A 26,707-nucleotide genomic window follows, 5' to 3' on the forward strand; every position below is an offset into this window, starting at 1 on the left:
AGGTACTCGAGTAATGTTTTTTATCGATCTGAATGGTCCAGATATTTAGAAAACCAGAAAATTACAATGGTTTCCCTCCACTATTAAGTGGGGCTTGCTGACTGTAACAAATTTTCAATCATCACCTTGGGTTTTTCTAATTTAATCCAAAGCCACATTCTACTTATCTCTATACATTTCTCACCCATTCACACCACTTCCTTTTCAGCATCATGACAAACTCTGCTTTGGGCATGTCCTTAATTTCTCACCACTGTTTGCCATTTTCACACATTTCCTCTATGAGCTTCTCTGCTTTATCTTTCACATTGTCATCAATGATTCTGTTGATCACTCCCTCTAACTCCACAACTCATTATCAGGATCAAACACATGTTGTGAAATTTGTTGTTATGAGGCAGAAGTACACTGAAATACATCGTAATAAAAATGATAAATTACAAGTACATATAAAGTAAATTAAGTCCATTTCGTTAGTCCTGATGAAGGGTCTCGGCCTGAAACGTCGACTGTACCTCTTCCTAGAGATGCTGCCTGGCCTGCTGCGTTCACCAGCAACTTTGATGTGTGTTGACTGAAGGAGTGAAAATGGGTTCAATGTTCAGAATGTTCAGAAATCTGATGGCCGAGGGAAAGAGGCTGCTTCAGAAATGCTGAATGTGCGTCTTCAGGCTCCTTGGAATGAGAAGAGGGCACATCCTGGATGAAGGGGATCCTTAATGATGATGTCGCCTTTTGAAGATGTCCTCGATGCTGGGGAGGTTAGTGGCCATGATAGAGATGACTGAGCTTACAACATTCTGCAGGTTATTTTGATGCTATGCAGAGCCCCAACCCCCACAATACCAGACAATGATGCAACAAGTTAGAATGCTCTCCGTGGTACATCTGGAAAAATTTGTGCATCTTTGGTGATATACCAATTCTCCTCAAACTCCTAATGAAATATAGCCGCTGTTGTGCCTTCTTTGTAATTGCATCAATATGTTGGGCTCAGGATAGATCGGAAGAGAAGCTGACACCCAGGAACTGTTTACCCTTTCCACTTCTGAACCATTGATGAGAACTGGTATGTGTTCCCTCGACTTCCCCTTCCTGGAGCCCACAACTAATCCCTTAAGTCATTCTGGTGCTGAGTGCAAGGTTGTTGCTGTGACACCACTCAATTAGCTGATCTATCTTACTCCTGTACGTCTTCTCGTCACTATCTGAACTTCTGCCAACAATACTTGCGTCATTGGCAAACTTATAGATGGTGTTTGAGCTATGCCTAGCCACACAGTCGCAAGTGTGGAGTAGAACAGTGGGTTAAGCAAGCATCCTCGAGGTCCGCAAGCATTGATTGTGAAGAGGTGTAATTTCCTTAGCTCCAGAACACCATTTTATATTATTCCATCCACATCTCATTGGCTGAAGGAGGGTAATAAAGGTTTGTACAAAGAGCATAGAAAAGTACAGCACAGTACAGGCCCTTCGGCCCACAGTGATGTGCCATCCTTTAAGCTCTTCTAAGATCAATCTAACCCTTCCCTCCTTCATAGCCAAGTCTACTTCTGAGAACTTCTTCCCCAAACGTAACGTACATTCATGAAGAACAACAGCAGGTTCAGGAAGGCAGCTCACTATGAACTTAATGTGAATAATAAGATTTGGCCAATAAATACTGAACTTACCATTGAGGCCACAGCTAAAAAAAAAGTGTTTTTATTTAAATCACAAGATTGTTTCTCCTGATAGTTACAGGTTTTTGGAAAGTTCTAACCCAGAAGGCCAACTGCTTGATATGGATTTAAAGCTAAAAATCGAAACAAGAATATCGAGGCGAAATCATGAGCCAGTAGGATTGGACGGTACCATCTGAGGGGAATAATGCTCATAGTGATTTTTGGCAAGGTATACATCTCTAGAGTTAGAAAATATGTGATAGCATTGCACCAGTGGTAGCTTTATGTGTGCTATCATGTATTTTATAACACTACCCTAAGCATTTCTGAAAAGTGGCCAATATAAAGTATAACACATATATTCAACCTAGTGGTATTTTGTCATCAGTGATCCCTCAACATTGAAATTTGTCACAATGATAGCTGAGTTCAAGCACTTCTCATCAAATTTTGTTATAAAATTCTACATTGAAAACTATGTCATTGGTGGCATTCGCAGTACAATGCCCAATTTCAGTAGAGTGAATCATTTCATTTTTAGAAAAATATTTGTTGTTTATTTTGGAAAAGTCAATAAAAACCCTAGGACACATATAATCACATAGATTTGTAGAGAATTTATTCAGGAATTCAAATAAGTAATCACTTTTTGTATATATTCCATATTAACTTCAGTACAGCAGAAAATGTTACCCCACCCCCCCCAAGAGGTAAAAAATCTCGTTTGGAGAGATTTCTAGAGTTTTATCAATGTCATGATGTTTTCCATATTGTTGTATCAAATTAAAACAATCTTAAGCTTTTGTCATAGCATATAGAATTACAGTACAATAATTCAAATGTGGGGTTCCACACAGCCATAACCTAGGCCCCATTTGGTTGTAAAACGAATATATTTAATCAAAGGCTGCATTCCATACTTTGTTTTCTATACTTTCATAACCTATTAATAATCATAATAATTTTCCAAGTCTTCCACGTTTTCCACATCTTCATCTGAACTTTCCACACTCTCTGAGGTGGATGCCTGGTTCTCACAGTCTGCCAGTCTACACATGTCTGTACACCTGAGGCCATTTGCAACACACATACATCTTGGGAGTGAACATTTTTTGGACAGTTACAGGCCAGTAGATTCAGGACAGCATAGGGTCCTGGCTGACCTCCCATCCAGTGCACCACCAACTGTTCAGCTCCCTCTCCTCTCAACATCTTCCATCCTCTGCCAACAGGGCATCTTCTCCATATATCAGCCTGGTAGTTGGCTCGCTGTGCATGTTCTGTTAAGCAGCCCTTGCACGATGGGAGTTGATGACTTTCGATTTCACCTTTTCTGGCACAGAAAATGTGATACCTGAGCTCATTGACCTTGGTGGTCGATGCTTTTGGGGCATACAGGAGACAGGTAAATGCCTCCAGTTTGTCCATCAGTTCTGGGGAGAGGTCCCATTCCTGACCTAACTCTAAGAATGTGTCCTGATTTTCCCTGTTGCTGGTCAGAAATTTTAGGGCACTTGTCTTCCCTTTGCCTGCAAAAGTGCTTACGGTGTCACATCCTGTATATGCGTGCAACCCGATGAGTGCCCTACAAACCCTTATGCCAACAGTAGCAGCAACCTTCCTGATGTCTACAAGCCTTGTACGGGTTCTAGTGTCACACTTCTGGAACAATGGAGCCTCAATCTTGTCACAAAATCCTAAAGACATGATAAAGACATCTGTGTCTTCTGAGCAGCTCACTACAGATTGGTATCCCTCTCTTGTGGCATGGGCAGCATAGAGAAGTAGGCAGCCATCTGCTTCTTCTTATTTACACTGAAGAGTTGACACCTCCTCACTGTCTTGAGATGTGATTCTGTAACAATTGTCATTAACAGTTGCATACAGAATCTTCTCCCGTAGCTTTGCTCTGTACTTCGCCTTCCTCTATTTATGGACTATAAAGTTAATAAGACTATTTTTGTTACTGACTTTGATCAGGAAGCTCCTCCACTGCCTCACCATCTGTGTGCCTGTGATTCCTTGCAACTCATGACCAGTCTCTTCACCCGGTAGAGATCTTTCACTATTCTTGATAGAGTTCTCCTTGTATGTGTCGAACACAACATCTGTTCTGCTACTCTGACTGCTTTCCCTCAGAGCCATACCCAGAATTGTTGTGGCAACATCTCTGAAAGTAACTTGATCACCTTTCAATCTTCGGACCAAGTTCATTCCACTGTAGCAGAGTTTCCTGGGAGTAGCTCTTCTACTGCTACATTCTTCTGCAAGGTTGTGGCTAAAGTAGCTTTATTTGGCTTTCTCAGCAATCCTTCTGGTGTGGACAGGGCCCAGGGCAATGGTCCAAGGGGATGAGAAAGGATATCCTCCATACATAGACTGCGCCCTTGTGCCATCACTATGATGCGGCCAAACAAAGACCTGTCTGCTTTCAAGATGATCGCCCTCCCATTTGATTTCACTTCTCTCTTCTTCCACATATCACTGAATGTTTTCAGCTTGTTGGTTTTCATTGGGTCATGGAATTTCTTTGCTGGTGGGTCTTCCTCTAGTCTCTCATCCTTGAAGGTTGCATAGCATTGCTCACCAATCTCATATGCCTTCATCAGTTCGAAGGCAATGTCCTTGGGGGCTGCCTTTGCCGTAGAGATGCTAATGAGGTCCCACTTCTCTGCAAATGGGTTGACCCATTCACGTATGAGGCTAACCACGGCTGAAACTGCTTCCTCGTCTTTCTGGATTCTTGGCCGCTGTAACTCCGCATGACAAAGCTCTGATTTGTTGCCTTGCACCATCTCCCTTAACTGTCCCAGGAATGCACTGCAGTGCTCAGCTGTTATGTAGTAACGCTTGATAGCTCCAGCATTCAGGCTGAACCGTGATGTGCCTCCAGGAGTCTGTGTGTGTCTTTGTTCACTGTGATTCGTACTGCCTGGTCCACAGGGATCTGCCCAGAGGGGTTGTTACTTGACAGCTGCACTGAGAATTGGCCGGTCTTGAAGGCCTCATACACAGAAGGATTCTTCTCTGGGAGGTTCATCATCTGAGCAAAGTAAAGGGACAGGTACCTGGCATAATTCATCTTATCATAGACAAAGCACCATGGGATCATGGGACCATGAGGTGCAACTCCCAGTCTCCCTGACGAGAGGCGCACAGAAGCCCAAGTACTACGTTCTCCATCATGTCAATGTATGAGATCCAGAATGCGGATAGCTCTCCATTGTTGTGACGGAGGTGTTCCAGGAAGTCTGTCCACAGGGTTCTCATCTCAGCTAAGAGTGGACTTTGCAGCAGATTGTTCAACTTCTGTTGTTCAAGTCACTGGCCATGTCGTTCACATGGTCTAAGAATAATTTGATCATCCCACTCCTCTCTGGAACGTTATTCTCAACTCACGGTGTGAACTCTGCTCATGCGAGTCTCATCAGTGCTTCATAGATGTACTTATGGACCCTGACAGCACAAGTGTAGTGCTTACCATCAAGGACTCCATTGATGGACCCCTCTGCAATAATTCCAAACCCTATGCATACGTCCTTTAGACCAGCATCCTGAAATCGCTTTCCTAGGATGGCTAAGGCATTACATATGGTATGGAATGTCCCCATCCTGAGAAGAATGTTGGAGAAGTGCTCTTTGTGCTTCCAGGCAATCTCAGTGGCTTTTGCATAGAGTGCTTGATCCATGACTACCACAGTTGTTTCTAGATGAAGTTGCTTCCTGATTAGCTCTGATTGGTTCAGGATTTCAAATACTGTGGTCAACTCTATGTCTGGTGAATTGATGGTTGGCAGATACCCAACAATATCTTGTGAGATTGGTTCTTGGTCCCTGGTGCTGATATTAAAACCAGTCCAGCTTGGGATTGTCTGATTCTCTGGATCTGTTTGCCTTGCAAGTGTCCACACCAGGTTCTTCTTGCAGGCAAGAAAGCTACCACGGCTGCAATGCTATCACATATTTTCTAGCACTAGGTGTGTATACCTTGCCAAAAATCCCTTTAAGAATTATTCCCCACAGATGGTACCGGTGGCCCAAATTTGGGGTCCTGGCTCATGGACTAGATAAGGTTTGGGCAGAAAATAGTGACCATCACCAAGGATGCTCCCGATCTTTAGGGAAGGGGGAGGTGGACTCCATCTCCCCCATGTTCTATTTATACTTGCACTTGTGTATAGATCCCAATTAGAATCAATTCCTGAAAATAAATCTAAACAGGCAAATAAAATTATGTCTGATTAATGTGTGATTGCATTAAATTAGTTGAAACAGTGGGTAATTGTCCCATGATTTTACTTCACAATTTCAGTAATCAAGGGGAATTCCCGGGGATTTCTAACCCATTCCTTTGTTGTGAATGATAAGTTTTCTACCATTTTGTAATTCTGGTCTTGTTTGTGGCCCCATACACTCGGTTTTCCCCAAACAAAATGGGAAACACGTCTTAATACAAAATGTTACAGAATGATGGGTTCCATTGTTGAATCTCACCCCTATTTTGCTGTTGAAATCACTGATACGGTAATCAAGAATTGTGTAATGCGGACTAGATGTTAACCAAAACCAAAACCTCTGTGTATGTAGTAGTTAAATTAGGGAACTATTACTCTGAGACCTGAACAAAGTCAGAGACTGAAAATCATCCCACTTAACTAACTAGAACACAGAGTATTACAGCACAGCAGAGGCTCTTCAGTCCACAATGTCGCTCTGATCTTTTCGCTTACTCTAAGATCAATCTAGCCCTTCCCTCCCATAGATCTCTCCATTTTTCTAACATCCATGTGCCTATCTAACAGTTTCTTAAATGTCTCTAATGTATCTGCCTCTACCACCACCCCTGACAGGGCATTCCATGCATTCACCACCATCTGTGTGTACAAAAACTACCTCTGACATGCTCTGTATACTTTCCTCCAATCATCTTAAAATTAAACTGTCTCCTTGTGATAGCCATTCATGCTCTGAGAAAAAAAACGTCTCTGGCAGTCTACTTGATCTGTGCCTCTTATGATCACAAACATCTCCATCAACTTGCAATTTCATCCTCCTCCACTCCAAAGAGAAAAGCCTTTACTCGCTCAGCCTATCCTCATAAGACACACTCTTTAATCCAGGCAGTGATAAATGAAACCAGGAACAGCAGAGAGTTAGAGAGATGGCAGGTAGAACTGAGAGTGGGAAGGAGAAATACAAGCGGTCAGCTGGCACGGCTAATTATCTGAGATACTGTTGAACTTAAGGTCCAGTCTGGAAGGCTGCGTTGTGCTAAGTCAGAAGGTTTGGTGAATTTCATTGGATTGGTGTTAAAATGTCAGAGTGGGTGTGGGATGGCAAAATTACACCTATGGGTAGCTGCAAAAAAAAAACAGGGTTACCCTAGCAACTTTAACAGGAATCTTGTAAAGTGAAAAAAGACACTGCTGGATGAAATCATTGGGTCAGGCAACATCTATGAAAGGAAATGGTTAAGTCGAGATTTTTTATTTGGTTCTTCTACCAACTGGCAAAACACTAATCACTACAGTTTATGAACACTATGACCAACTTGCATTGAAATGAACAAATTGTTCAAATGTAATTGTGCTCTTTCTTGTAAAATTTGTGTACACTTTATGTTTTTCTTCTGAATGCTGCTGATATGATGTTACGTGCCTGCGTTTCTGCCGTAAGGTCTTCATTGCACCTGTGTCTATGTGTACATGAGTCAACTCTGACTGAAAGAGTCAAGGAGAGATAGCCAATAGAGAGAGCTGGCAAGCAGTAGGTGGATCCAGATGAGGTGTGATTCACAGGTAGAGGAGGGAAGGTTGGAACTAGTGACAGTCTGGGAGGTGGTAGGCAGAGGCATCAAAAGGTTTACCCTCATTGTTAGGGAGTATTCACTGACCTTAAGGGTATAAAAATGTGACTGTACTTTTGGGGTTGGAGCCTTTACCGAGAGTGTCTCCAGAATGATGCCTGCTTGTACACTGAATAAAGATCTGCTTCAGTGTTTCTCCAGACTTTGATCACAGTCACAACACTCGCGACTACAGTTTTATAATTAGTCACCCACGTAGCACTTTCATTGTAATTGTACCTCACCATAGTTCTGCACATGACAATAAACTTATCTTGATTAGTAATAAAAGACATAAACTGCACTCCTGAAATCAACAGGTAATGGAAAGTGTTTCAGGTGTTCAGACATGAAAAACTTAGGTTCACGAGAATGATCCTGGGAATGAAAGGGTTAATGTCTGAGGCGCATTTGATGGCTCTGGGTCTGTATCCACTGGAGTTTAGAAGAATGAGAAGAGGTGGGGGGGCGCAATCTCATTGAAACCTATTGAATATTGAAAGATCTAGATAGAGTGGAGATGGAAAGGATGTTTCCTATGGCGGGGGAGTCTCGTATCAAAGAGCACAGCCTCAATAAAAGAATGTCCCTTTAGAACAGAGATGAGGAGAAATATCTTTAGCCAGAGGGAAATGAATCTGTGGGATTCATTGCCATGGATGGCTATGGAGGTCAAGTCATTGGGTGTGTTTAAAGCAGAAGTTGATAGGTTCTTGATTCATAAAGGGGTCAAATCTTGATGGGCTGAATGGCCCAATTCTACTTCTATGTCTCATGGCTCCAAGCAAACTTCAAAATTCTTCTGCACTGTTAAATACCCAGACAACCCCACCTTTACATATCAACATTTATCAAAAAATGAGCACGTACAAGACAAAGAAGATCACTGAAACTATTCAGAAATGACAGTATCACATTCATGGGCTTAACAGTAAAAAAAGACAACCAGTCCAACTTCTATGAACAGAATTTTCTTTAACAGTGTCTTTATATGTCAAAGAAAGATTATCAGGATCAAAATCAGGTTTATTAGCACTGGCATTGTCGTGAAATTTGTGGCAACAGTACTGCATGGTGCAATGCATAAAATACACTTACAAGTTACAAAAAATATAAAACATAAGTAAGTGTAAAAAATGTTCTTGGATCATTCAGAAATCTAATGGCAGAGGGGAAGAACTGAACTATGGGTCTCGCACTCTGTGTATTTCAGTTCAGAAAGACTATTTGCTTACAGTTACTGTTAGCAAGATTTATTTTTCATTGCACATTGGGTGTTAGGCAGTCTTTTTCCACCCCAGAAACATGGGGTTTGCTTTTGGGTTTTTTTGTTTCGTGGCTGCCTGTGAGGAGGTGAATCTCAAGGTGGTATAATGTATACATACTTTGATAACAAATGCACTTTGAACATGTTCCTAAAATTCTGAGTGTGTCTTCAGGCTCCTGTACCTCCTCCTTGATGGTAGCAATGAGAGGGGGCACATTCTGGGTGAAGGATCTTAACGATGGATGCTGCCTTTTTGAGGTATCGTCTTTTGAAGACGCCCTTGATGCTGGGGAGGTTAGTGCCTATGATGGAGCTGGCTGAGTTTAGAACTTTCTGCAGCTTTTCCCAATCCTGTGCAGTGCTCCTTCCATACCATCTTTGTGATATGCACCAGTTGCTCATATGACCATCCACCACCTGCTCCCATGTGACCTTGTTCGGGGGGCTAAGCAGGAGCTGCACCTTGCCCAAGGGTGACCTAAAGACTAGTGGAGGGAAGGAGCACCTTTCACCTCCTTTGACAGATATGTATCGGCACCCTGCATCCCTAGAAATTTGCTAGAGTCCTTGTTGACATACCAGATCTCTTCAAGTTCCTAATGAGGATCCCCACGGATCTCCCACCCAGCACTTACCCCTGCAAGCATAAATGCTACACCTGTTCCTACACCTCCCCTCTCACCACCACTCAGGACCCCAAACAGTCCTTCCAGGTGAGGCAACACTTCACTTGTGTGTCTGTTGGGGTCATCTATTGCATCCGGTGCTCCCGGTGCGGCCTCTTCTACATCGGTGAAACCCGACGCAGATTGGGGGACCGCTTTGTCGAGCACCTCTGCTCCATCTGCCACAACAGACAGGATCTCCCGGTTGCCACCCACTTCAACTCTGCTTCCCACTCCCATTCAGATATATCCATACATGGCCTCCTCTACTGCTATGATGAGGCCAAACTCAGGTTGGAAGAGCAACACCTCATATACTGTCTGGGTAGTCTCCAGCCCCTTGGTATGAACATTGAATTCTCCAACTTCTGGTAATTCCCTCCCTCTCCCTTCCTCCATCCCAGTTTCACTCTGCCCCCTCCTCCAGCTGCCTATCACCTCCCTCATGGTTTCGCCTCCTTCTACTACCCATTGTGCTTTCCCCTATTCCTTCTTCACCTTTCCTGCCTATCACCTCCCTGCTTCCCCTCCCCACCCCTTAATCTTTCCCCTTACTGGTTTTTCACCTGGAACCTACCAGCCTTCTCCTTCCCACCCTCCCCCCATCTTCTTTATAGGGTCCCTGCCCCGTCCCTCTTCAGTCCTGACGAAGGGTCTCGGCCCGAAACGTTGACTGTTCGTTACCACGGATGCTGCCTGACCTGCTGAGTTCCTCCAGCATGATGTGCGTGCTGCTTTGACCCCAGCATCTGCAGAGTATTTTGTGTTAATGAAATATCGTTTCTGCCATGCCTTCTTCTAATTGTATCAATATGTTGGGCCCAAAATAGATCCTCAGAGATGCCCACATGAGGGAATGTTGCATACAAAGCTGAAATCAGCTTTCTCTATCGATTATATAGTAGGATAAACTACAAGCCATATAGAAGACATGGAGCAAAAGCTCACCTAAGGCTTCAACACTGTAAGAAAATTGATTTTCAGGAGAAAACAAAATTATCATGTGTCCCATTCATTGCTGAAGTAACAATGCTAACAGGTGATTGAATATCTGTGGTAACAGGGAAAAACTAGTCCTACTCTGCATAACCCACACCTCCCGTCCCTCCAGACGGTGCAGATGGATACTTTAACACGGTTCCATAAAGGTTGGCCATCCCACAAGTCCGGGTTCTCCCCAGCTCCTCTCATCATTTTCAATTTGTTGATTACCGTTAGAGTCACAGAAAGGTACAGCGCAGAAACAGGCCCTTTGACCCATCTAGTCCATGCCAAACCATTTAAACTACCTACCTCCAATGACCTGCACTCAGAACACAGCCCCCCATACCCCTCCCATCCATGTACCTATCTAAATTTCTCTTTAACATTGAAGTCAAGCTCACAGGCACCACTTATGCCAGCAGCTCACTCCATACTCTTACGACCCTCTTAGTGAAAGAGTTTCCCCTTATGCTCCCCTAAACTTCTCAGCTTTCACCCTTAACCCACCCAGACTTAGTGGAAAAAGCATGCTTGCATTTAGCCTATCTATACCACTTATAATTTTGTATACCTCTGTTAAATCTCCTGTCAATCTTCTATGTTCCAAGGAATAAAGTTCTCACCTATTCAATTTTTCCTTATAACTCAGGTACTCCAGTTCTGGCAATATCCTTGTAAATTTTCCCTGCTCCCTTTCAACCTTATTTATATATTTTTTATTGGGAAACAGTTTTTTTTCCCCTCTGCATTTCTTGGTGCATTTTATAAACTACTATACCCACCTTTATCAACCTCCCCTTCCTATTCAAGGAGAGGTTTTGCTTTTTAAACCATTTTGCCAAATACACTCAAACTCTGCAAGTTACAGCACAAAAGAATCTCCAGGGATTACATCCATTATGCAGAATGGAAAGAACGGAGCTATATGGACTAGAATAATAACTTACAGCCTTCAGATATTTAAACTTTGTATGCAAACTTTTCTCAATCTTGCTGCTTCCATTTTCCCCCCATTGCTCAGATGCACTCAGAATATTTAAACAAATACTTAAAAACAAGCATACTACTGCTGAAACAACTAGAACATATTCCTGTCTGCATAGCATTGCCTGCTATGGAACTGATTCTCAATTTTATTTATTACATATTCATTTATTATTAGTTTTATTTGCACAATTTGTCTTATTTTGCACATTGACTGTTTGTCAGTCTTTGTGTGCCTTATCATTGATTCTATGGTATTATTTGCTCTACTGTAATTGCCCACAAAATAAATATTTTCTTGTATTGTATATGGTGACATATATGCACATTGATAATAGATTTACTTAGAACATGAGAAGCAAAAAAAATCAACAACCCTGTTCTTCACACAATCTTCATCCTATTCTATTGTAAAAACAATTTATTTGGTCACCATGGATTCACAACCAGAGTGAAAGGAAAACAGATAAGGCTCTTGGTTTGCATCTAACATAATTATATATTTAGTCTGGTATTGGAAAAGGCAGTACCTTGAGTGAAGCATCAGAAATACAAATTGATTTTGCTGATGCTGTACACAGATGGAAGTAGCACATCCATAGTGGACAGATCTCACTTCAAGTACGACCTTAAACTAAAGTTAGGCAGCTGCTTTCTTACACAATTCTAGATTAGATCAGTGAGTAATTGCTCCATCATGCTTTTTTAAAAATAAAATGTAGGTAACTCTTCACTCGATGTGATACCTCTCAAGGGCACAAGAAGAACCTCAGCAACTTCATTGCAATAACATAAGCTTAACAACACTGGTCCCTTCTTTGAAAATGCACACCATTTGAAAATGCATAAGCTGCAATTGACCTATTATCTAGAGTGGTTCTTTGGATACAGCACTTGCCATGTGTTACACAGTCAAAGCTATCTACATGAATATTGCCAGGAATATCTGCTTCTGATGAAGTTGAGGTATTGAAAGGTTGGAACTTAGATTGGCACTTTAACTATCTATAGAACATACATATTATTACCCTATTCAGGGTGTACAGAAATTACTTGTTCAATGTTAATACATCCTAATTAAGGCAAAATGCGGAAGTTAAGGACCTAACCTCCTCTATGCCAGAACCTCAAGCAAATGGCTTTTCCAGAACATCAGGAACACCCTGCTTTCCTGTCTATCAGGAAGCCTTTACTCAATCACACAAATTACAACCTAGTCCATAAGAATAGGAGCAGAATTAGGCCATTTGGCCTAGAGTCTGCTCTGCAATTCCATCATGTCTGATTTACTATCTTTCTCAACCTCATTCTCCTCCTTTCTCCCAATACCCTCTGATGCCCTGACTAATTAAGAATCCATCAAGCTCCACTTCAAATATATCCAATCACTTTGCCTCTACAGCTCCCAATAGCTGGAGTCAGACCTACACAGAGCAAAATAGCAACACACATTAAAGTTGCTGGTGAACGCAGCAGGCCAGGCAGCATCTCTAGGAAGAGGTACAGCTGACGTTTCAGGCCGGGACCCTTCATCAGGACTGAATTTCCAGCATCTGCAAACTTTGATGTGTGTTGCTTGAATTTCCAGCATCTGCAGTCCTGACGAAGGGTCCCGGCCTGAAACGTCGACTGTACCTCTTCCTAGAGATGTTGCCTGGCCTGCTGCGTTCATCAGCAACCTTGATGTGTGTTGCTTGAATTTCCAGCATCTGCAGAATTCCCCTTATTTGCGTTTTTACATAGCAAGACAGTTTTGTTTATCTTTGGTCAATCACTGCAGGAGCTCCACTGTGTCCTGAAGCCAGACGTCTTCCACTGCTTCAGCAGTGACCTTCCTTCCATCATAGGGTCAGAATTGAAGGAGTTTGCTAATGAATGTCCAATGCTTAACTTGATTGATCCACAGCAAGTAAAGCAGCTCCTCCCTGCATCCAGCAGGACCTAGACAACATTCAGGTACAAGCTTATAAGTAGCAAGTAATGCCAGTGCTTCAAACTGTCCTGGTTGTGACTACCTCCAAAGTGAAAGAAGTGAGTTGACTTTTATGATTCTTGATTGACTATGATCTTATTGAAAAGCAAAGCAGACATGTGGGGCCAGGTAGAACATTCTGGCTTTTGTTCTTAATGTTCTTGTGATCTCCTGACTTTAGGTGGTAAGGTAGCATACCTGTTGGCATATCACAGTGCCAGTGAGCACCAGCCAGGGTTCGATTCTTGCTACTATCTATAAAGAATTTGAACATTTTCCCTGACTACGCACATTTCCTCCGGTTCCCCCCACATTCCAGACGTACAGTTGGGGTCACTGAGTCGTGGGCGTGCTATGTTGGTGCCAGGCACATAGTGACACATGCAGCTGCCCAACAAAACAGTCACTCCTTAGATTTGACACAAATGTTGCATTTCATTGTATGTTTTGGTGTAGCCGGTCATATAAAGCAGGGTCCCCAACATTTTTTGCACCGCAGACCGGTTTAATATTGACAATATTCTTGCGGACTGGCCGCCTGGGGGAGTGTTCAAGTAAGGTTAAACTCACCTCAACATGTCTTTTACAGTTAGGGTTGCCAACTTTCTCACTCCCAAATAAGGGACAAAAGTAGCAGTCATATCCTGGGACACTTTACCTCAGGAAAGACTACCATGACCATGAGGCCTTGCGCGGGCATCTGTGTGCGCATGCGTGTACGTGCCGATTTCTTTTCCCCCCACAAATTGGTTTTGCATTCATTTTCCCAACTATACTGTACATACATTATTTCTACTTTATGTAGGCTGTGTATTTATCATATCATTTCTGCTTTTATTATATGTTAGTGTTATTTATTTTCAGTTTTACGTGTTATTTGTTAGGTTATTTTTTGGGTCTGGGAATGCTCAAAAATGTTTCCCATATAAATTAATGGTAATTGCTTCTTCACTTCACATCATTTCGGCACGAAAGGTTTCATAGGAACGCTCTACCTTAGCAGGGGAGATACAGGACAAACCAATTTAGTCCAATATACGGGATGTCCTGGCAAATATGGGACAGTTGACAACCCTGTGTTCAAGTTCAACAGTGGGCGTGACAGGGAATGAGGAAAGGTGCAGCTGACTCATATTGTTTCCTCATGGCCCGGTAGCACATGCTTTGCAGCCTGGTGGTTGGGGACCGCTGATATCAAGCCAACCTTTAATCTACGAATGCAATTACAAACCATGCAACATGGGCAGAAGGGGCTCATCAGCCGTGGTTGCCAGCTCATCTCGGAGAAGGGAAACTCTGATCTCAAACTTCCACTGCATTGCACCTGTACCCACTCACGGGGAAGACTTTGGGAGTAAACCCTGAGGGAAAAGTCCGGAGCTGGAGTGCTAAGGCAGTCTGATGTGGAGTTCAATACTGACTGGCAACTTCTGCAACACCACTGGTGCCAAACTGTATCGGTCTCTGCTTTCCTCTGGATTCATCAGCTGTGTGGAGAGGGGGAGCCTACTACATGGGCAACAGCTTGCTCTCCATATTGTACTGCCCTGGCTTATGTATCACGTAGTCAGCTAGCACACAATATCCATGGAGAACCTTGACCAACAGAGGGCTAGCTCAGGATCCACAGTACTTCATTTTTACCCCATTTTCAGCAACCAGGTTTGTAGTACCACATAACATGGGGAGAAGGTTGTAACATGAAGATTAAGTGTCCAGCTGTCCCTCTTGGCAGAGATGAATCGGGTTGGTGAGGATGAGGTCCAATAGGTTTATCCCTCGTGTTGATTTATTCATTCACTGCTTGCCACAGACCCACTGCAATCACAGTACCCTTCATGAGCCAGTCAGTTCATCAGCTGTGTGGTGTCTTCAAACAATTCTTGGTAATGAACAGTGGCCCCTCAATCAGGCCACAAGCTGATCCCCAGCCACATGCAGTGCTTCTTCCAGAGGATGCTCAGAGTGGAGGAGTACAGATGCATCAGTTGGAGGACAGCAAGTGTGATTGGGAGGAGGTCTCCTTGAAGTGTGATTGAGGAAGTAGCCTTGACACTCTGTTCATCCGTTATTTATTTCTATTGCTATGCACGGAACAGGCCTTTCTGGCTCAACAAGCCGCAAGTCCCGGAAGCCTACCCATTTAACACCAGCCTAATCACAGGACAATTTACAATCTGCCAACTGGTATGTCTTTGGACTGTGGGAGGAAATTAGAGCACCTGGAAGAAACCCACACAGTTCACAGGGGGAACTTACAAATTCCTTACAGCCAGCAACAGAGTTGAGCTCCAAAATGCCCCAAGCTGCAATAGCATTGCACTAACCACGACACTAGCATGGTTCCCCAAATGTATACAGTTATGGCACTATCTCAATTCTCTGGTGAATCCTGTTCCTTCACTCCGAGAAAGGATCACTTCATAGTTTGGCACGAGTGCTGTAACGAATGATTCCAATGTTGACTGTCAGCTTGCTGCTTGACTAATCTATGGGACAGCTCTCCCGATACCTTTGCCCCCATATCTTTGCAGGAAGATTTTGGAAGGTTGAGTGAGCTGGGAGCAATGCTGCAGTGTCAAATTTCACTCCCGCTCTTCAGCTTTAGTCAGCCTGATTTTATCATTGCTATTTTAAACATAGTAGTCACCATACAGTCTGTAGATCTTTTCAGAGGGCAATTAAAAGTCAAAGCATTGTTCAGAGTTACCTGTGGGCCACATCAGTTATATAAAAAAAACAGATTTGTTTTCTTGAGGAGTTTTTGGTCAAGATTAAATTTTATTTTAAACTATTCCCTGGATAAATGGGCATGTCTTATGAAGACAGATAGGATTTTTCTCTTTGGAGCGAAATGGGGATACTGCCTTTTTCCCTCATTAGGGAGAGTGAGAGCCTGTGGCATGTCGAATTACCAGGTGAACAAGTAGTCTTTGGGGCAGTGCAAGTCTGTGTCTTTATTGGTGCTTTGCTGCTCAGTTGAGTGCTCGGTGGGGGGTGGGGGGGGTCATTGATTTGCTGCTGCTTGTGCGTGGGAGGGGAAGCTGGGGGGCACTTTAGGATTCTAACATGTAACTGTCATTCATTCTTTGAGGCACTCCTCTGTTTTTGTGGATGTCTGCGAAGAAAAAGAATTTCAGAATGTATATTGTACACATTTCTGACATTAAATTGAACCTATTGAATGAGAGGTGACTTGATAGAGATTTACAAGATGATAGGGTGGATAGCCAGAGACTTCTTCCTAGGGCAGAAAAGGCTTCTACAAAGGGACATAATTTTAACATGATTGGAGGAAAATATGGGGGTGGGGGGGAGAATATCAAGTTCTTTACACAGTGTGGTGGGTGCGTGGAGAGTCAGATACATTAAGAATCTCTCAGATAGGGAAAATGATGATGAAATTCCAAATGAATTCACCAAATCTTCTGACTTAGCAAATGCAGCCTTCCAGACTGTACATTAAATTTAACAGTCTCAGATAATCAGTCATGTCAGTTGACCGCTTGTATTTCACTTTCCCACACTCAGTTTCTACCTGCCATCCCTCCAACTCTCTTACGGCTGCCTCCTGTTTCATTTGACGATTAGAGGACGTGTTTTAGGTTGAGTGAGCGAGTGTTTTTCTCTTTAAAGTGGAGGAGAATGAGATGCTGCTTGATTGAGGTGTATAAGATTTTAAGAGGTACAGATCGAGTGGACAGCCAGAGATATTTCTTCCCAGAGCAAGAATCTCAGTGATTTCAACAGCAAAATGGGGGTGAGATTCAACAATGGAACTCATCATTCTGTAACATTTTTATTCATACACATTTCCCATTTTGTTTGGAAAACAGTGTATGGGACCACAAACAAGACTAGAATTACAAAATCTTCAAAAACTCATCCTTCACAACAAAGGGTTAGGAATCCCCAGGAATTCCCCTTGATTTCTGAAATCAAGTAAAATGATGACACAAACAATTACCCACTTGCTTAAACTAATTTAATGCAATTACACATTAATCAGACATAATTTTGTTTGCCTGTTAAGATTTACTTTCAGGAATTGATTCTAATTGGGATCTATTCACAAACGTAAGGATAAATATAAGGTGGGGGAGATGGAGCCCACCTACCCCATCCATAAAGATCAGGAGTAATCTTGGTGACGGTTACTATTTTCCATTACGTTCCTTATCTATTCTCCTCCAGAGTTTTAGCTTTAATTCCATATTAAGCAGCCAATCTTCTGGGTTAGAACATTCTAAAAACTGGAACAATCGGGAGAAACAATCTTGTGATTTATATAAAAGCACTGTTTTATTTTGGCTGTGGCCTCAATGACAAGTTCAGTATTCATTGCCCAAATCTCACTGCTCACAGTGAGCTGCCTCCCTGAACTTGCTGTTGCTCTTCTGGTGAATGCCCGTTAAGTTTGGGGGAAGTTGTTCCCAGAATTAGACTTGGCGTCGATGAAGGAACAGTGATATACTTCTAGATGAAGATGGTGTGAGAACTTGGAGGGGAACACATGTCTCAACATTCCATTCCTTCTCTTTGGAGAACTTGTTTTATATGGAAGTGGAAAGATTGAAGACGACAGAAATCAGATATAACAGGAGTTGACTACCTGAATTGTTAACCCTGCTCCCTATTAAACAAGTATCTCCAACAATTTGTTTTCATTGTTTAGTTTGAATTCATTGTTTCCATTCAGGATTGACAAGATACTGTTGAATTTGACAGACTTTCAAAGCACACCACATTCCATGTTAATGGGAATATTCAGAATATGTGGTTTAGAGAAACACTATGGGTTCCAAAACTTATTCAAAAAATTATTTCTTACAGTGATTACTTCTCTTTCTGTACCATTGTTTCTTTATTTCGCGAACCCTTTATAGACTACTGTATACTTTGGCACACAATGACTCAACACTCAGTCGTCATCTTAACCAGTGAAACCTAACACTGCTCAGGCAAAAGCATCTAGAGTAAAAGGAACAGCTGAGAAGGACTCAGAAGCCTTGAAGTTTCGTTCTATCTGATAATCATTCACAGCATTATGCTTTAAGAGAAATTCTTTTAACAGTTGGAGAGTTTTTCCAAAAAATTGAAGACAGAACTGTAGCCATGGACAATGCAGAGAAGTCATTGAATGACCTTAAGTAACCTAACAGACTGTTTTAGATGATCCTATAGGCCAAAGAAACAATTCCCTCCCCCAACCATCTTGCAACAATTCTCGGAAAAAGAGAGCTTCCTGTTTCTCTCCCCCCCCCCCCAATAAAAACTGAACGTCAATGATCTCACACTCTGCCTTTCTCAATTGAAATAAGAATTTTTCTTCCCTAATTAAATGCTGATTTGAAAACAGAATTTGAAGAGATGTTCAAAGCTGCACTTTTTGTTTTACAAATCATTTGGCCTGGTTTCAGATATCCATGCTGGGCACCAAATTTACCAGACCCACAGAATTAAAACATGGAAGGTTAATAGAAGAATCAGCCCAATATATCTGAGGTACATCCCTTCCGCACCACTAGTGCTATCTGCAGTAGACACTGCCTCAAAAAGACAACCTCCATTAAAGATCACTACTAATTGGGCCGCGCCATCTTCTCAAAGTTACCATCAGGTGGGAGATACAGAGGTTCAAGTCCTACTCCACTAGGTTCAAGAACAGCTATTTCCCCGTTAACCATTCAGTTCTTGAAGAGTTGATCACTAGAGTTTTACAACATGATGACACTTTGCACTAAAATGAACTTGGTCTTGTCTTGTTTTGTCTTGTCCTAATTGTATTCGTTCTTGTAAAAAACAATGTACACAAGGTTTAATTTATGTTTTTTTTCTTGTGAATGCTCCTTATCTGATGCTCTGTGCGCATGATGCTGCTGCACATTTTTCATTGCACCTGTGCACATGACGATAATCTTGACTTTGATCTTTGTCTGGTAAAGCTTGTTGTATTCATCCCTAGATGCATTCTTTCCCAGGCTGTGGACATGACTTGCAAAGCCTGCGTTCACCATCCACCACTAATTACTCCTGCCGCAGGAGGTAATTAAAAATGAGTCACTTCAAGATTCAAGATTGTTTGATGCCATTTCCAGTAGACAAGTGTAAAGGAGAACAAAATAATTGTTACTCTGGATCCGAAACAGCAAAAATAAAACTATGATAGAACACAATAAAAAATAATAAATATAAATACACAAGATAGCTTATATACATTGTACATCCATAAAGTGATGCTAGGCACAGGAGTGTCTGTACATTTGGTGACTGACAGGAAAAGATAAGGTAGTGGTGGTTGGGGGTTTGGAGGGGTGGGTTAGTGGGTGGAGGTGTTGATCAGCCTTACCGCTTGGGGAAAGTAACTTTCTTTTTTGAGACTGGTGATGGTGGATAGCCTCCTCCCTGATGGAATGTGACAAATAGTCCATGAGCAGGGTGGGTGGGATTGTTTATGATTTTACTGGCCACTTTCTGGCACCTTTCTGTATACATGTCCTTGTGGGGCTGGAGTTAAGTAAAAGTCAGACTGGGCAAGGATGGTAAATTTCCTTCCCTAAATAATAGCAGATGGATTTTCACAACAATTTGATGGCTATCATTACTGAGAGTAGCTCAAGTTCCAGATTTGTTTAATTACTTGTATTTAAATCACCCAGCTGGTATGATGGGGTTCAAATAAGTTTATGAATCAATGGTCCAGAACTCTGGCTCTAATTGGGTAATCTAACCAGTACGTGATGTACCCACATTGCTGTTCGAACAGTTGCCCTTTGATTTTGTCTGTAGATGAAATGTGCACAGACCTGTTTTAGAAACAGAACACCTATATTCGTACAACTTAACAGATCCAATCAATCACTGAATCAGGGCCAACACTACTGATTGTACAGAAAGTCTAATCATAATTGACAATGGATCCCTTTGGTTTTAAAAAATGCAAAGAACAAGAATGTGGCAAGATATTTAAAAATTTTATTTATTTTATTTCAAAATGGATGGGAGATGTTTGGCCTAGGTGTTATTGTAATTTTCAGTTTAACATGGTGTACAGAAATATTAATAGCAATTCTCCATATATTTAAATTCTGCATAACTAATCATTGATCATAATCAAGAAAAAATTCTGTTGCTCAGTTGTTGGCATTACGCTATTTAAGTGTCAATTAGCTACCACATCAAGCAAAATAATTTAATCAAGATCAAATTGATGTGCTACTGTTCCCTGACCAAACTGAGGAGAACTAATTCCTCCAGATTGAAGTGAACAAAATTGCTAATCTGATCATTTACCCTTGCTTGCTGCAAAGAACAGCAATCCCGAATTGATCAATTCATAACTTAATCCCAAATCAGTAATCAAATTGACGATCTCAGGTCATTAAGCGCAAGTCAAGCCTGAATGGCTCAGGTCTTTTACCTGGACTCAGAAACCAGACCGCCATCAAATCACATTTATACCATCCACATCTGAAGTACAAATCAGGCAGAGTTCTTTCAGTTCATTGTTCCTACTGGTTGGGAATAGCCTTGACAGATTTGCTTCCCCTCCCTAAGTTACCTAAGTTACCTAAGTTACCTAAGTAACTTCCCTAAGTTACCAGTATCAGAGAAGGAAGTGGCAATAGGGGATTATCAATATTACAACCCAACACCATCAGTGTGGTCTAAAATATCCACAGTGCAGCCACCATATAAAATAAACATGACTGATTTGCATTAACAGTAAATCCAGTTTTATGTGGTGGTGCAGGATTACCTTCTGGTGTAAACCTTAACCAGACAGTTACACTTAGTGGTCATTTTATTAGTTACAGGAGTGTAGCTAATACAGTGGCTCCAGGAGTGGAACAGAGTGGTCTTCTGCTGCTGTAGCCCATCCACTTCAAGGTTCGGCATATTGTGCGTTCAGAGATGCTCTTCTGCACATCACTGTGGTTATTTGAGTTACTGTCACCTTCATGTCAGCTTGAAGCAGTCTGGCCATTCTTCTCTGATCCTTCTCATTAACAAGGTGACTTCACCTGAGATATGTATATATTTTTTCCCCACACCAATTTCTATAAGCTCTAGAAACTACTATGCAGGAAAATCCCAGGAGATCAGCAGTTTCTGAGATACTCAAACCACCCTATCTGGCACCAATAATCACATCACGGTCAAAGTCACCTAGATCACATTTCTTCCCCATTCTGATATTTAGTCTGAACAACAACTGAACCTCTTGACCATGTCTGCATGCTCAATGTATTGAATTGCTGCCACACTTTTGGCTGATTAGATGTTTGTATTAACACGCAGATGTACAGGTGAACCTAATAAAGTAGTCACTGAGTGCATTTTCCCTAGTACATGGAAGGCCAAGAGGAACTTTACAAAACTGCAAGGGGTAGAGATAGGATAAGCAATTCAAAACCTTTTCCCAAGGCAGTGGAGTGTAAAACTAGAGGCACAAGTTTAAGGTGAGAGGGGAGAAAATTTAACAATCAACTTTATTCACCATATACATTTACATGTATTAGGAATTGGCTGTGGTATGTTGGTGCGACAAGCAACAGAAAAACGACAACAATCATAAAGAATTCAAAATTATATATAAAGTTAGGGAGTAAAGTACAGATATGGAATAAAATGTTCATTTTAAATACCAGCTTGCATTTACAATGTAAACAATATCATAAAATGTGGTTTAAGGGAGATCTTGGGTTAATAAAGTGCTCGAGGAATTCAGTGAGTCAAGTGGTGGTGGTAAAGGGAAGGTCAATGTTTCTTGGTCAAGACCCTGCATCAAGACTGAGCGGGTAGACCAGGGGTTTCCAACCTTTCTATTGGCATGGACCAGTGCCATTAAGCAAGGGGTCAGTGGACCCCTGGTGTAAAGGGAAGATAGCAAGTACAAAGAGGTGAGAGGGAAAAGCAAGACAGGGGTGATAGCAAGGGATTTAACAGGGATTGATAGGCAGATGGAGCCAAGATCTTCTTGACCAGCTTCCTATGTCAATGCCTTACTAAAGTCTATGTAGACAACATCCACTGCCTTGCTTTCATCCACTTTCCTGGTAACTTCCTCAAAAAACGTCATAAGATTGGTCAGGCAAGTACAATTTCCGCACTTGCCTCCTGTGGGAGTCAAGGAAACACCTTGTCAGGCCCTGGGGATTTATCCACCCTGATTTGCCTCAGGGTAGCAAACACTTCCTCCTCTGTAATCTGTACAGGGTCCATGAAGTTGATGCCGCTTTGCCTTATTTCCATAGACTCTTTATCCATCTCCCGAGTAAATACAATTGCAAAGAATTCACTTAAGATTTCCCCCATTTGTTTTGGCTCCACACATGGATTTCCAGAGAACTAATTTTGTCCTTTGCAATCCTTCTGCTCTTAAGATAGCTGTAGAATCCCCTAGGATTCTCCTTCACCTTGTTTGCTAGACCAACTTCATACCTTCTTTTAGCCTTTCTGATTTCTTTCTTCAAGTGTTTTCTTGCATTCCTTTCTTGTACTCCATAAGCACCTCATTTATTTCTACTTGCTATGTACCTCCTTTTTTCTCTTAACCAGGGCCTCAATATCTCTAACTTTTATTCTGACATGTACATACAAGCTTTGTACTCTCAAAATTTCATTTCCGAAGGCATCCCACTTCCCAAGTACACCTTTGCCAGAAAACAACCTGTCCCAATCTACATTTGCCAGATTATTTCTAATACCAATCAATATTGGCCTTCCTCCAATTTGGAATCTCAATCCATGGACCAGACCTATCTCTTTGCATAGTTACTTTGAAACTAAAGGCATTGTGGTCACTGGATGCGAAGTATTTCCCTACACAAACTTCTGTCACTTGCCCTGTCTCGTTCCCTAATAGCAGATCCAGCATTGCACGCTCTCTTGTAGAGACTTCCACGTACTGGTGGAGGAAACATCCCTGAACACATTTGACAAAATCAATCCCATTTAATCCTTTTACAGTATGGGATTCCCAGTCAATGTGAAAAGTTAAAATCACTTACTATAACGATCTTATGTTTCTTGCAACAGTCTGCGATCTCATTAAAGATTTATTCCACTAAATCCCTAAGACTGTGGGTTATCTGTAATATAGCCCCATTAGTGGTCATGCCTTTCTTATTCCTCAGTCCCACCATAATGCCTCACCAGTCAGGTTCTCCAGTCTGTCACGACAGGGCACTGCCCCGACATTTTAGCTGACTAGAAATGTCATTCCTCCTCCTCTAATTGCTCCCGCTCTGTCACGTCTAAATCAATGGAACCCCAGAATATTGAGCAGCCAGTCCTGACCCTCCTGCAACCAAGTCTCACTAATGGCTACAATGTCATAATTGATCCATGCCCAGAGCTCATCTACCTTTGCTATGATACTTATACATTTCTTGTTCTAACTTGTAGTAAATTTGAATGTATTGCAATGTATTGCTGCAACACAACAAATTTCACAACATATGCTAGTGATAATAAACCTGATTTCTGAGTTATAGCACAGGTACCTAAATGGGGAAGGACAAGAGGGGTATGGTCTGAATTTGGGCTCAGAGGATTACCCTGGAGAGATAGACACTGTTCACCATAGACAGGGCCCTGCTTCTGCAATCCACAGATCCAGTGGAAATCAGCCCTGTGTCCTCGACTTTGCAGTGAAATAGGCAAGCACAATGAGTTCTTGGTTAACTGTGAGGAAAAGTCTGAAGTACTTGCCAAAGAAAACAAAAAAAGTATTATCAGAAAAGCCTTAAAATGGAGGCCCCAAAATGCTGACAACGGCAATGAGCAGAAAGCAAAGCCGACCCTCCAGCAGCAACCTCTCACTCTCACACTGCTGACTTGGATTGGAAACAGGCAGAAATAACTCCAGGCTGTTAGAGTGCCCTCCCTTCTTAACACAAGTACACCCTTTCTATGAGAGACAGCGTTCCCAAAACAAAATCAACTCAGGCACGCAAGATTTACCAGAAAATGAATTTTGGTGACTTAAATATCAAGTTACCACAGCACACTCAGACAAAAAAAAAACAACACGGGTGTTATTCTTTGAGAAATGCAGTGTCTCGAATGCATTATGAGAATTTTTCACTATATTGAGAGCGATTTGAACCGGAGTCGCACTGGGAGCCGGTTATTGGGTTATATTGTGCATTAAATTATCAAGGAGGTTAAAGAAAGGAATTAAAAGCATAGAGGTTGCTTTTATTGAGTGAGTAAAATCCAGACTAAAGGGTCAGGCGTCGCAGGGATTGGCATTCGCCCGGTCACTTACCGTCGCTGTAGCCGCACCTCTTCCTACACTATGCTGGTCAACATGTCAAGGCTGTTGCGAGCCCCCCAGGGCCGGTCTCTCTGTCATCCCCTCTTCCAGGACACTCTCCTATCCCCCTCGTAAATTGTCCTCCTTCCTGCCTATGGTGTAAAAGAAAACTCCGCCGTCCCCTTTTCAGATTCAGATCACCGAGCCAGTCTGCCCAGGTTTAACTCTCTAATCCGTGCTTTATATTCCAATACGTGGTGCTAAAAATACCGGCGGGTGTCCAACTTCCAGCAGCGCTGCCCTCACAGCCTTCGCCTCGACGACTTGCTCTCAGTACTGCGGCTGCCCCTCCTGCCCGGGCTTTTTATGCTGACACACTCGCAAATAGACCGATCCAGCGAGCAGTCAGGTGGTTGAGAGCGCTGTTAGCATTGTATCTCCCACAATGATTCACACACATACAGAGAGCCTCTGGCTGGGACTTTCCTTTGCTCTCTCTCTCCCTACCCCTCCCTGAGCGATGTGAACGCGCCGTGGCCCTTACGAACAAATGCTTATGAGACACAGCCGAGTCCCAAGTACGTCAGCCTTGGTGGATGTTCCCGGTTTGACTGTCAAGCCTGCGTGTGAACGCGTTTTCTTTGTGTGCTCCGCTTCAATATGCGGTTACTTTCACCCTGGGAGCAAACATGCCACACACACACAAACATACACACACACACACACACACACACACACACACACACACACACACACACAAACACGTGTATACACAGACACACTCAAAACACACACACACAGACACACAAATACATACACAACACACACACACAAATATAAATATACATGCACACACACAGACACACAAATGAACACACATATACATAAAGGCACATACACTCACACATATACACACACATTCACACATATACACACGCATATGTGGGACTGAAATCAGCGCGAGAGTTCGTTCGTTGATGATGCAAGTGTGAGGTTTAAAAGGAGCTCCATTATTTTTGGTGCTTTTCGGTTGTGTGCAATCAGCGAGGTGCCAATAAAAAGAGAGGTGTAGGCGGAGTGGCCATTGTTGCAGCAGCTATTGATGGAGTGGCCAGTGTTAGAATGGCCAGGCTTTAGGTCGATAGACTTAGGCGTGAATAGGCTTGGGCAAGCGCAGGTGGAGTTTCTAAGTATGTTTCTGGTAAGTTTTTTTCTATTAGTACTTAGTTTTTGTGGATAGTTGCGAAGAAAAAGTATTTCAGGATGTATATTGTATACATTTCTCTGACATTAAATGTACCTTTGAAACCTTTGGAACATAGCTCTGAATGGGTCTGGAGGTAGTGGTTTAAAAATGCAAACACAAGGAAATCTGCAGATGCTGGAATTTCAAGCAACACACATAAAAGTTGCTGGTGAACGCAGCAGGCCAGGCAGCATCTCTAGGAAGAGGTTCAGTCGACATTTCGGGCCGAGACCCTTCGTCAGGGTAGTGGTGTGTTCTTTGTGTGAAATGTGGGAACTCTGGGAGATTACCACTCTCCCTGCACCGAGCTGCAGTTGCAGCTCCTTAGAGACTATGTTAAAGAGCTGGAGCTGCAGCTCCAGGACCTTCGCCTCATCTGGAAAACTGAGGAGGTGGTAAATAGGAGCTACAGGGAGGTAGTCAGCCTACATTGTAGGAGGCAGGTACCTGGGCGACTCTCAGGGGAGGGAAAGGGTGGCAGTACAGAGTAACCCTGTGGCCATTCCCTCAGAAATAAGTACATCGCTTTAGATATTGTTGGGGAGGGACTACCAGGGAGGAGCCATAGTGAACTGATCTCTGCCACTGAGTCTGGCTCAGAAGGGAAGGGGGAAGAAGAGGAGTACACTAGTGATATGGGATTCTGTAGTCAGAGGAGCAGACAGAAGATTCAATGGATGTGAAAGAAGAGGAAGAAGAGGAGTGCACTCGTGATAGGGGATTCTATAGTCAGAGGAGCAGACAGAAGATTCATGGATGTGAAAGAAGAGGAAGAAGAGGAGTGCACTAGTGATAGGGGATTCTATAGTCAGAGGAG

The 26,707-nt window shown here is 42.5% G+C and overlaps 1 protein-coding gene across 1 annotated transcript in view; it reads right to left on the reverse strand.

The window, feature by feature from the left end:
• mrasa (muscle RAS oncogene homolog a) overlaps positions 1 to 25,233 on the reverse strand; it is a 62,214-nt gene extending 36,981 nt beyond the window's left edge. Inside the window, exon 1 of the mRNA XM_072258737.1 lies at positions 24,657 to 25,233. The gene's annotated coding sequence lies outside the window, so the exon portion shown is untranslated. The remainder of the gene's footprint in view (positions 1 to 24,656) is intronic.
• Between the last annotated feature and the right edge of the window lie 1,474 nt (positions 25,234 to 26,707).

The sequence above is a fragment of the Mobula birostris genome, chromosome 5 (genome assembly GCF_030028105.1).
Source record: "Mobula birostris isolate sMobBir1 chromosome 5, sMobBir1.hap1, whole genome shotgun sequence".
Classification (NCBI taxonomy): domain Eukaryota; kingdom Metazoa; phylum Chordata; class Chondrichthyes; order Myliobatiformes; family Myliobatidae; genus Mobula; species Mobula birostris.